This window comes from Vicugna pacos, chromosome 22 (genome assembly GCF_048564905.1).
Source record: "Vicugna pacos chromosome 22, VicPac4, whole genome shotgun sequence".
Classification (NCBI taxonomy): Eukaryota; Metazoa; Chordata; class Mammalia; order Artiodactyla; family Camelidae; genus Vicugna; species Vicugna pacos.
Genome location: NC_133008.1, coordinates 19,466,363 through 19,479,272, shown reverse-complemented (window position 1 = coordinate 19,479,272; position 12,910 = coordinate 19,466,363).

Below are 12,910 nucleotides of genomic sequence, written 5' to 3'. Positions count from 1 at the left end.
TCTGGTATCACGATTACCTCAAGGTGAGGGATGCAACAAAGTCTCTTCAAAACACTGTGGAGCACTTCTCTTTAACAAAGTTATTCAGCTGTTAAAAGGTAAGTATTTTTAAACTGTTTTTGCTTTTTGTTAATATCGGTGAAACTCTTGGTACCCAGCAGTCCTGTTTCTGCATAGACTACCCCTGGGACTTGATGAATTAACATGTGGAAATGGAATCCATGTATTTGGGAAGTCAGTTGTCCACATAAATTGAGTTTTGTTTTTTTTTTTCCGCTCGTGGCAACTACAAAAAAAAGAAGGAAACAGAAATACCCAAACTGTTTTTAAATTCAAGCCTTAGGTGGTACTCATTAAAGAAGTATTCTCAGGGACATTTGCAATTCAAAAACTTTTCTTGAGTAAAAGACTATTCAAAGGTCAGATTAAAGTAATATGCAGCCCAAAGAAAAGGAACCTTTTCTCCCACCAAAATTTTGGCTAATGCCCCTTTGAAAAGTTAAATTTTTGATGTTCAATCATATTGGTGTATTCTGTGGATCCTAAACTAAACCTTCCATAGGAAAATAAACCATTGCATAACAGGGATAATAATGACTAATTTATAGCTCCCAATAATGTATTGCTTTCTTATTTATTATAGGGATTACACTGTATCATTTTCATATATTATTTCTTATATCCCTGTGATGTTGTGATGACAATCCCATTTTACAGATGAGAAAACTGAGGTTTAAAAAGAATAATAAGCTAACTCACTGTTGTAGAGCTATAAAATGCCCAACCAGGATTAGAAACAGGATTGGAACTAGGTCACTTTTCATGAACCTAAATGGGTTTAAAAGGTTATCTAAGTCAATTCCTTTACTTTATAAATAAAAAATAATGAAAGCTTTCGTGGATAAGCTCCCAGCTAAAGGTGGATTCAACATTATAGCTAATATTTTTTGAATGTCAATGAAAAAAAGAAAAAGAAAAAAAAAAAAGCTTATTTCTCCAAATGGGAAAAATAATTGGAAAAACCCAACAATGAGAGTATTGGGCCTACCAACGAAATACCATTTTCCTGGCACAATGATTTAAACAGTATATCTTCTGCTTGGGTTTGCTTTAATATATGAGTTTTATTCATTTCCTGTTGATTGTCTGATGCCAAGGGGCAGGTGTAGGTGGTGGGGAGGGGAATGGAAACGTGGAAAATGGTACATACAGGTTGGAATTTATTATGAACTTAGATATGTAAAGAAAGGCTGTCAACAGTACATTAGAAAGGGCCCGTTGAGGAGGCGGGACCAAGATGATGGAGTAGAAAGACCCTGAGCTCACCTCTCCCCAGGAACACATCAAATCTACAACTGTACATGGAGCAACTTTCTCTGAGAACAAGCAGAACAGCTCCTCCACAATGAAGGGTACAAAGAAGCAAACACAGACAGTCTGGGAGGAAGAAGAGAGACGCAGTCTGCTCTAGACCTGCAACCAGGCGGGTGCCCCAGGCTAAGGAGTCCTGCCCGAGCGGCCACAGATTCAAGTCCCCTATGGGGCAACTCAGCCCTGGGGTCTGGCACTGGGAAAATGAGTGCCCTTGGCGGGTTTGAAAACCAGTGGGGCTTACCAGAGGGTGGCAGGAAATCGAGACTCTGCTTCACTCGCTGATACTATCTTTCTCAATCTGTAAGCATTTGCAGGCTCCTAGTCTATAACGCTGCGCACAACGCAATGGAAACTGAGCTGCTAGACGTTTGGATGCAGAGCCTTCTTTGTGTATCTGGGTTTTAACTTTCTCCTTCCTGTATTTGGGGAAAGAGTAACTATGTATGTGCAAACATATGTGTGTCATACAGTGTGTGGGTTTTTAATCTCTCCCTCTCTCCCTCTCCCTCTTTCCATACATAGATAAATACAGAAGAGATATAAACGGAGGTACACACATATGCAGTTACTGTCTCCCCAAATATTTCCTCCTATTTGCAGAATTTGGTGAAGAGAGGGTAAAAAGTATAACAAAGATGATGACCACATTTTTTTTTTTTTTGGTCTCAAATTATAACAAGCCCATAGGTGATCTAGATTCTAAATGAACCTTCTCAAGAGCTAATGACTTCTTGTGGTGCCAATGACACCTGCATTTTTTGAAATAAAGAAAGGGCAAATTCCCTATATTGGCATCCTTGGCTTTCAGGTACCTGTTTGCTTTTGTTGTTGCCAAAGGTTATTGGGACAGAGCAGAAATGACAGATTGTCTGGAGACCATGAGGCTGCTCGCAGCCCACGGCGGTCCAGGCAGCGCCAGGGAGCAGCCTTCCGCAGACTGCCAGGCCCTGTGCTCTTTAATCAGGACTGCTAAATGATGCAGGTGGCAGGGAGATCGGGGCATCCTAGTGTAATGCAGGAGAAATAAGTGAACATTCCCTTCCCGCCTGTTCCATCTGGCTTTTCTTCATTCAATACAAATGTCCTTGGGAACGAAGGAGCTCTGCCTTTAAGGAGAGGTCAGATATCCTATTTTTCATCCATAGGAATAAAAAATAATACAAACCTAAGGGGGGAAAAATGAAATAAAAAAAACAACAAAAAAAAGTCTGGTTGGCAGAAGCAGAAAAGAGCAGAGATAGCCACAGACCAAAGATTTCTACAGATGGGACACAGAATGTATGGTTTTCACCTTTATCTGCTCTGAGGATGATTGCATTCTGCATGGGCTTGGTTATGTCCCTGGATTAAACTTAACCTCCCCGTGAGTAACCGCATTATAGGTTACACCTCGGCCCCCCCAAAACCGTCTCCAACCTCTAGGGAAGATCTGTTTTAGATCGACTTCTAATTCTTATTTCCTCCCATTTAATTGCAGGCTTATCCTTCATTATATTCCTTCTTCTCTTCACTGGCGACCCAGCCTTCGTTTGCCCTGCTGGGCACCCGCAGCTCTGCTGTCTGCTCACTCCTACACCGTCCCGGGATCCTGAGGCTCCTACCGGCGAGTGACTCACCACGGAGGGATCCAACACGTAAACTCAAACACGAACCTAAAGGCGAAGCTGGTCTGCACTGAGTCACCTACAAACTCAGCTCCGATCAACTCCAAAGACTCCACTCTTCACCTCAACACAGTTTCACTAAAACCACAAGGAAAGAGTCAACAGAAGAGACAAAACGCACTGTGAGTTCAGAGGTGAGCCTATCAGTAAGACCACGTTCTGAAATCAAGCGTCTTGACGTTTGCATTATTTCCACTCATGAAGGGATCTAATAAAGTGCAGAGCTTACGAGGATGGGTTCAACTTTATGGAATCCAAAATTCAAACTTCCTCTGGCACAAACTGCCTGTGTGAATAAGGCCAAACGCCATATCCTCTCTAGTCCTAGTTTCTTCGGATTTAGGGTGGAAGGATTATTTAGCTTCCAGATTGACTGGCAAAACTGAATGAGGTAATGCATGGGGTAAAAAAAAAACAAAAACTAAGTACATTGCCCAGAACACAGAATTATTCAGGAATTATATTATGATATTTATTCATTTTTCAATCAATGCAATAGTTCTTTGGAGAATCTATTAGGTTCTATTTGCTGTGCTGGGCACTAGGGGTAGAAGTAAAAATGAGTTCCTGTTCTCATCTCATTATCTATTGAAGACAGTGGGAACTCAACCAACAGATTCAATACCGTATCATACATAACGTGCTTATGGTGAGAGCGAAGGCCCTGGATCAGCCGAGGTGGAGTGAGCAGCCCCTGGGGCTCAGGGGTTGAAGAGCTTACCTGATTCATACCTGGGAGACCTGGTGAGGTTTTCAAGATACAGAAGCAATGAGCTGTCAAGATGGAGGGGGTTTGAGATTTACAAATGTTAGCCACTATATATAAAAATAGATTTAAAAAAAAGTTTCTGCTGCATATATATGGGACTATGTTCAATATCTTGTAATAACCTTTTATGAAAAAGAATATGGAAACAAATGTATGTCCGTCTGTGCACAACTGGGACATTGTGCTGTACACCAGAAATTGACACATTATAACTGATGGTACTTCGATTAAAAACAAGCAAAAAAAAAAAAGATGGATGGGGGATCTTCCCACCAGAAGGAACAGCAGGTGCCAAGGCCTCACGTTGTTCCCAGCGGCCCAGCCAAATGATGCACTTGGAGCCCACCCAGCCAGGACGGGAGATGGACCTGGAGGGTTTCCCAAGGATCTGCTTTTGTTCCACCCTGATTACAGTGAGGACGGTGCAGGCCCAGACGATACCTTCCGTGTGAAAATCTCAAGGAGAAAGAGGAGGGAAAGAAGGGGCTTTCTGCACTCTGCTGTAACGGTTCAAAGCATGCACTTTGGAGACATGGAGGTCCTGTATTCTTATACTTGATTGCTATCTTTGTGACTCGGGGCAAGTTAACTGTTGCAAACCTCATTTTTCTTCCCTGTAAAATGGATATAGTATTCCCCCAGAGTTACTACAGTGACTAACTAAGATAATGTAAATGAGCAGTTAGCTCAGAGCCTGGCCTACAATTTGCTAGCTCTGCTTATCACTGATTATTGTATTAACGATAATAACCTTGGCTTCAGAGTGTTGCGCAGAGTTCCAAAGCCATGCCGGCTGCGGTCACTACCTCTGCGTGCACAAATAAAAATGTAATAACTCATACCATTTAGATGGAGAAAAGGAAATCTTAATCTTGAAAATGGAGCACCAGGTTACAAAAGAGATGGAATTAGAGAAAACCTTCCTTAAAATATCACACACTCGGGTCTCTCTTCCACATTTCCTTCTTCCTAGACTTTCTAACTCTGGCCTAGAAGGTCCATTTTGACATCTGTATACATTCTGTGCATCACAATATCTGATTTTTTTAACTTGTTCTTTCTTTTTCACATCATTTACTATAGTGACTTTTAATCCCACAATTGTATAGTTTCTTTGCCTAATTGTAAGTTGTACACACTGGTTCATAAGGAGAATGAAACCATTTCATTTCAAGGAGAATCTCTATCTGAGAAGAAAAAGGAACATATAGGGGAAAAAACATAGTGTTCCAAACTTGCAGATGTTGCTTAAAATTCAAAAAAAACTTTGGTAATTGGACATGTAAGAGTAATTGTGATAAATGTACTAAAAATTTAGGTTTGGTAATGATGGCAGCTTTACAAAGCTCAGATTTTTTCAGTGTCTCTCTTTTCCACAACTATAACAAACACACCAATGGTCTTTAATCATTTCTGAGAAAACAGAAATAAGTTTCTGTGTACATGGAATTTGACAGGAATTAATTGGAAGATACAGATGTTAATCGATGTTGATATAATCTGATTTAAATTCATTAAATACTTTTACTTAAGTTAGTTTAATAGCAACCCAAGTTTCAGATAACTTTCTGTTTCTAGAACAGAGAGAAATGAACAAGGTAAAAAGAAAATGCCAGATTTCCAAAGCAAAACAAGAAGAAACATTCTAGAGAGAAGGCTGCCGCTGCATACCGATGCGAGTAGGGATTTGGGAGTAACTGATGAAAATCTATAGCCATCACCCCATGCACCACTGCCACAAAAACGGAAAATGAGACAGCAGAGCCAAGACTCAAGAGACACAGAATTGAAATATAAATTAAATGTATTACCACCTCTGCTCCTGCACAGCTCAAAAAACCATTTCAGCATAAACATAGCGCTGTGCTGTTCCATCAGTAATAAGTTGACCTCAAAGGGGAAAAATGACCCATTTTCACAACTGAATCTTACTCTTGATTAAGGAAATCTGATTGTAAGGGCAGTTTCAGCACACTGCAGCAATACTTCAAATTTGAAAGAATATGATCCATCAATCCGCCAGTAACCCTCTCTTTTTCTTCCTCTCTTCATCTCTCCTCTCCTCTTTCTCTCTTTATTATTGAGATAAAATTGACATGTAACAATGTACAAGTTTAAAGCATATAGTGGCTGATTTCATACATTTATATATTGTAATATGATTACCACCGTAGTGTTAATTAATATCTCTATAAAGTCACTTTTCATTTCTTCTTTGTGGTGAGAGCATTTCAGATCTAGTCTCTTGGCCACTTGAAGTATATAATCCATTGCTGTTGCCTATAACCGCTATGCTGTACACTAGATACCCAGCACTTTGTACCCTTCAGCCAGTACCTCCCCAGTTTCCCCACTTCTTGGCCCCCGGTAACCACCATTCTATTCTCCTCTCTGTTCTCAATCTACTGAATATTAACAAAAAAATCTTAAAACTGAAGACAAATATAAGACAGACAAGAAATTATTACCAGAAAAAATACAAAGCAAGGAACTATTGTCTTCATGATGCTGGGAAAAAAAAATACTGATAAACTAAAATTTCATGTGCACCTAAATTGTCCTGCTAATGTGAGAAGAAAATTAAAGACATTTTCCAGCTTATAAAGAATGTGACAGTTTATCACCAAATTAATTTAACAAATGTTAAGGGTTAATCAAGGTAATCCAGAATCCACAAAGAACCTATGCAATATAAATAATGAAAACCACAGAAACTCCTAAACTCTATATAATTAAATTAAATTTCATCAGCAATATTAAGTTCAATTAACTACTAATTGTTTAAAAATATTAACATTTATTCTGAAAAAAGAACAATGAAGAGTCTTCAGCTTCTGGTCATAATGGAGTAACGGGAATCTAATTTACCTTCTCATTGCAAACAATCAGAAAACTGAAAAAGCACGAAGGTTCACGGTATTTAGACACTGGAGGAAAGAGGGCAAGGACAGTGACCACCGAGAAAGGAGAAACAAACGATGCGAAAGCCCCAGATTTCTGTCTAAGATGCAATTTCCTAATCGTCCAGAGAGGGTGAGTCCACGTGGGGCAGGGTGGTGCCTCTGAGCTGAATCGTTAATCAGGGAAATGCATATTAATAAAAGCACAATGAATGGCTCTGCATACCCTCCAAAGTGACTAAAATTAAAAATATTGAAGGATGTGGACCCATCATATGCTCTAAGAACTGCCCTCTTACATATTTGTCCAAGGGAAATGAAAACCTATGTCCACACGAAGACTTGTGCACAATGTTCGTAGAAGCTTTACTCAGAATAGCGAAAAAAAAAAAAGAGAGAGAGAGAAACAATCCAAATGTCCATCAACAAGCGAATGGAAAAAGAGTTGTAATATATTTATTCAACAAAACATTATTTACAAATAAGTGGGAGAAAGTACTAATACACATCACATCACACGTGAAACTCAAAAATAGGCTGAGTGAAGGAAGCCAAATAGGAGAGATTAGATACTGTATGATTTTATATACATGAGATTCTAGAAAAGAAAAATCTAACTGGTAAGACAGAAAGCCAGTGTTTGTCTAGATCCAAGCATGTGAGATAGTGATAGAAAATGAGTTTCACAGAGATGACACAGGTGAATAACTTGTCGTCACTCATTGAATCTACACACTTTGTTGTTTTTAAATTATACTTTCATATAATTAATTAAAATGTAATAAAAAATTTTAGAGAAAAATTATATGGCTAAGAAGCATACGAAAAGATACTCAAGTTTTACTCAGATTTAGGGAAATGCAATATATACCATAATCAAATTTGCAAAAATTATAATGTATGAGAATACCATCTGTGAACAAGAATGTGGAGAATCATCAACTCTCAAACCTGACTTGTAAGGGTGTTAATTAAAACAACAATTGTAGACAATATCTGGTAGACCTTGAATGTGCTTACCCCAATGAGCTATGTGTAAAATGTCATATGTAGTCAGGTAGCCGGCGTTCAAATCCTTCTCCTCTAACTATGGTAAACTCTTGATTTGATTCCCTTATTCATAAAATGAGGACAATGATTAAAGCTGCTTTATAAAAATGTTACGAGCATTTGATCCGTTGATGTATGTAAAATATGTCGTCTTAGAACAACGCCTGGTTTGATCTGGGATGGTTACCCAGGGAATGTTAATTCTTTCAACACGTATTTTTGTTTTTCCTTTGAAAAATATCTGAAGCCAATTGACAATGTCAAATTTTGTAAAGCATGTGTTGACTCATGGGTATTTACTTCAATGGTTTAATATAGTGAAGTTTTATCTTCAAATAAAACTTTACTGTTTTTCTTATTCTGCAACTAATCCTCATCTTACCTGCTGGTCCCAGTAGCAGGTACGTTTACGTTTAGAGTCCCACCTCCAAAACAAGGAGACTTATTTTCAGCATAGACTTCAAGCATATTTCACACTTACAGACTCAGCTTACACACATGTATATCTTTGTAGTTCTATCAGGTATGAATACTAAAACTGAATTTGTGTTACTTAAATATTAGTAAGTGTTTAGTTCTCCAATCATATTTAACATCAATTTCTTTCATTAAAATTTTGCCTTCTTTTTTTGCAAATGTACTTGTTTTGCTTCATTCCTCCACATTGTAGTCAGGCTTAAAAATACAGTGTCTCTCCTCGAGCATCTGGAGACTGGTTGCTTCTTTTATATGCACTTAAATGTTGATTTTGCCAATTGTTCATAGTATCATAAATTGGCCACTTATTTTCATTCCTATTCCAGTGCCATAGATCCCATTAGTGGTTATACTGTTTTGAAAAAGCATTTTCTCATTATATCATAAATCACTTCTGAAGCATTTTCCAAAAATCAATGCACAAAATCATATAATTTCAACATTTTCCTTAAAGGTAAATTGAGTTGTCAGACTGAATGATCTGGGAATTAATAGAACAAAATTGAAAATTGTTCTTTGAGAAGGAGAGAGAAAGAGAAAGAGAGAGAGACTAGAATGAAACTAAGCAAATATTAGTTAAAAAAAAAGTTTTCCTAGTGCAGCCTCTTCTAATGCTGACTCTCATAAAGCCAAGGTTTAGAGCATTTAAAGCCATCACTAAAATGGAGGCAGCAAAAAATCAGATCACATATTTGTTGACAGATTTAAAATACAAATATGTTTGTTGAAACTTGCTAAAATACAAACTCACATTAAATGGTTTTTAGATACTAAGAATTTATTTTCTTTCACATATTTTTTTCACGTACAATTACAGGAATTTTTTTTTCTAGATGGTGGCATTAGTGATATTTATCATTTTTGAGCTTTATGTTCTAATACAAAATGTATTACTTTGGGAAATTTTATTGTTGAAAGTTTATCTGTTATCATTGCAGAAAAGGAAAAAGATTAGAAGAAGAATCAGAATTTATTGCCATGGCATACTCAACATTCAGGATCATTTCAGTTCCTGAAACTAATGGATGGTTAGAGTGGATAAAACAGTATCTTATTGGGAAAAAAAAAAGACCCTAATGAGAAAGATACAGATTTAACTTATTTTACTGAGTAGCTATAACATACAATCCATCACAATTGTAAGGCACAGTGCTTAAGAATATGGGTTGTGTAATTTGCATTTCTAGTACAAGCTTTCCTAGCTGTGTGATCTACAGTGAATCACGCCACTTCTCTGTGCCTTAATTTCCTCATTTCTTAAGGGGAGAGACTAAAAGTTCTTAGTCCCTCAGTTTGGGGGTGAGAATTTACAAATTAATATGTATAGAACACATAATGCTCTGGACCCAACGTTTAGGTCCACTCAATATTTCTCTGTTGAAGCCCAAACTCTCAATGTGATTAGTATGCTATTCGGTGGTGAGGCTTGTGGGTGGTAACTAGGTTTAGATGACCTGAGGGCAAAGCCACCTGAATGAGATTAGTGTTTCTAAGGAGAGGGAGACCAGAGCTCCCACTCTTTCCATCACTGGAGGACACAAGGAGAAGGCTCCCATCTGCAAGCCAGGAAGTGGGCCTTCATCAAGAACTCTACCGTGCTGGTACCCTGATCTTAGATGTCCCAGACACCAGAACTCTGAGAAATAAATGTCTGCTGTTTAAATCACTTTGTCTGTGGTGTTTTGTTACAGCCACCCAAGCAGACTAAGACACAGAAAATTGCTTATGGTTACCGGGGGAAGGGGGTGGGAAGGGATAAATTTGGGGATTTGAGATTTGCAAATGATAGCCACTATATATAAAAAAAGATTAAAAAAGAAACAAGTTTCTTCTGTATAGCACAGGGAACTATATTCAATATCTTGTAATAACCTTTAATGGAAAATAATATGAAAACAAATATATGTATATATATATGCATGACTGGGACATTGTGCTGTACACCAGAAATTGACACATTGTAACTGACTGTATTTCAATTTAAAAAAACCCCAGAAAATTAGTATTTAATAGGTAGGTACTAAATGTAACTTTGTATTATTTAGGCTTTTGTTTATTAATGAACATGCAAATTTGCCCTCAAACTTTCCATTTAGACACATTTACTAAAATGTTAAAAGGGAAGGAAGCACAGAAATTTAAAATTAAATGGCAGCCCAGAGCCAGTCTACTACAACCACCTTCCCACCTTCATTTTACAATTTACAGCACAATTATGGTCCAACATTTCACAGCTACACAAGTAGTCAGTAAACAGGACCACGATGGAATTCAGGTTTTCTTACTCCAGTGTCAGCAATCTTTCCACAAAATTTCTTTTCCTTATCTTAAATACCCCTTTTAATGGATTACAAATCATAGCCCTCTTCTTAGAATGTAAAGGTAGAGTGATAACTAAGAAGTAACAATTCATCTGACCACCATTTCTATGGCTATAAAAGAACTTCAAATGATTGCTAAGATGTTACTAATTAATGATTATTTGTAGAAGAATCTGCTCACTTCATTTCTGGCTAGCTAACCACTTGGTGGTGACACCTGGGCACTGCCAGTAAAAATGCAGCAAATTCAACACTGTTCTACTGACGCTGCTCCCTCACTACACCCCCATTAAAACATCAATAAGACCATAATATAGGCACATATCTACAATGATGAAGTGCATAGAAGTTAAACGATTATTGTCTAGAGCTGTCAATGGAATATTGGGAAGAGGAAGACAGATGGTCAAGTGGTAACTGGCCTGACAAAGCAGAGAAAACTGAGCATGTCTGCCCCCCTCTTCTCTCGGCAAGAAGCAATGCCCTGCACACAAGGCCATATGGCTACCCGACTGCACGTGAGAGAATCAGATCCGACTGTCTCCTCACACCACGTACAAAAATAAACTCAAAGTGGGTTAAAGACCAAAATATAAGACCTGAAACCATCAAACTCCCAGAAGAGAACATAGGCAGGACACTCTCTGACATAAATCGTAGCAGTATTTTGGGCGGATCTGTCTACGAAGGCAAAAGAAATAAAGGCAAAAATAAACAAATGGGACCTAATTAAACAGCAAAGGAAACCACTGACAAAAGGAAAAGACAACCTACTGAATGGGAGAAAATATGTCAATACGACCAATCAGGGGTTAATATGCAAAATACACAAAGAAGTCACACAACTCAGTCCCAAAACAACAACGACCTCACCAAACAATGAGCACAGGACCCGAACAGGCACTTCCCTAAAAAAGACACAGATGGCAACAGCCACAACGAGAGATGCTCCAAGTCACTCATCATCAGGCAAATGCAGATCAAAGCCACAATGAGGCGTCACCTCACACCTGTCAGGAAGGCTATCTTCAAAACTTCTACAAGTAGCAAACGCTGGTGAGGATGCAGAGAAGGCTGGTTACAGGACCCTGGGGTGGCCCTGGGGCTAGTGCTGGTTCACTGGTGGGTGGTGTCAGGGTCCCGAAGACTTTGGGGCTGTCGCTCACCTTATTCGCAGTGGAAGCCAGATCCTGGAGTTAGTGCCAGACACCTGCCGGTCAGAGCTGGTTCCTGGAGTCTGGTTGCAGGACCCAGGGATCCCAGAGCTCATTTCAGTTCCAGATCTTTGGGGAGGAAGGGGGGGGTGTGGGGTTCCTGACGCTGCTGGGGATGGGGTCTGGGGTGCCCCGAAGGCTGCGTTGGCCTGCCGGTGGGGAGGGCCAGGGCCCAGCTGGCCGAGGGGAGGCCCCGGCCTGTGCCGCAGGATTGCTGTGTCCTTGCTTCTCATCTGTCTCTGGGTGGGCGAGGCTGGTCGGGAGGCCTCGGGGGAGGGGCCGGCGCCCGCCCTCCCGCTGTGGGGGTGGGGGTGGGGGCGGGGCTGGGCCTGGGCCCCGCGTGGGCAGGGCCCTGCCCGGGGGCAGCTGCGGGCACTTCGGTCTTCAGGCAGCCTGTCCGCTGACGGGTGGGGCTGGGTCCCGCCCGGTCAGCCCTCTGGCCTGAGGGGCCGCCTGCAGGCGGTTGGGTGGGGCCGGGCGTCCGCGCAGAGGAGCCGCGTGGCGGCCGCAGGGCCCCGGGGCGGGGTCTCCGCAGGAGGATCGCCCCCCGCCTCCCCGCTCCAGGAGCCGCTCCAGGAGCCTCTCCGAGGCCGGCAGGTAGGCCGGGCCCAGGCCCCTGCGGAGTTACTGCTTTTGCCCCGGGTCAGAGCTTTTGTGAACGCCTTGAAGAGTGCAGCTGCTGCTTCTCCCAGTCCTGGGGGCGCCCGTCTGCCGTCAAGCCTTCGAAGCCGAATGTCCCGGGGGCTCGTCCTTCCCGGCTGCGCCCCCGGGGCTGCAGGACTGCGGCTCCTGCGGGACAGCCGCCGTGTGGCAGTGATTCTCCGGCTGGCGGGTCGCCCACCCTCGACTATGGGCATTGAGTGTGTCCTGAGTCCGCCCCTCTGAGTGGTCTCTTTGTGGTTCCTTCTTCACGTTGGAGAAGACCTTTCCCGGTAGGTTCCAGCCTTTTCCGTCGGTGGTGGTTGTGCAGACAGTTGTGACTTCGGTGTGCTCGCCAGAGGAGGGGAGCTCGGGGTCTTTCTCCTCTGTCATCTTGGCCGTTCTTGAGGATGTGGGAAAAAAGGGAACTTTTACACTGTTGGTGGGATTGTAAATCGGTGCAGCCACTATGGAAAACAGCATAGAGCGCCCTCAAAAAAAT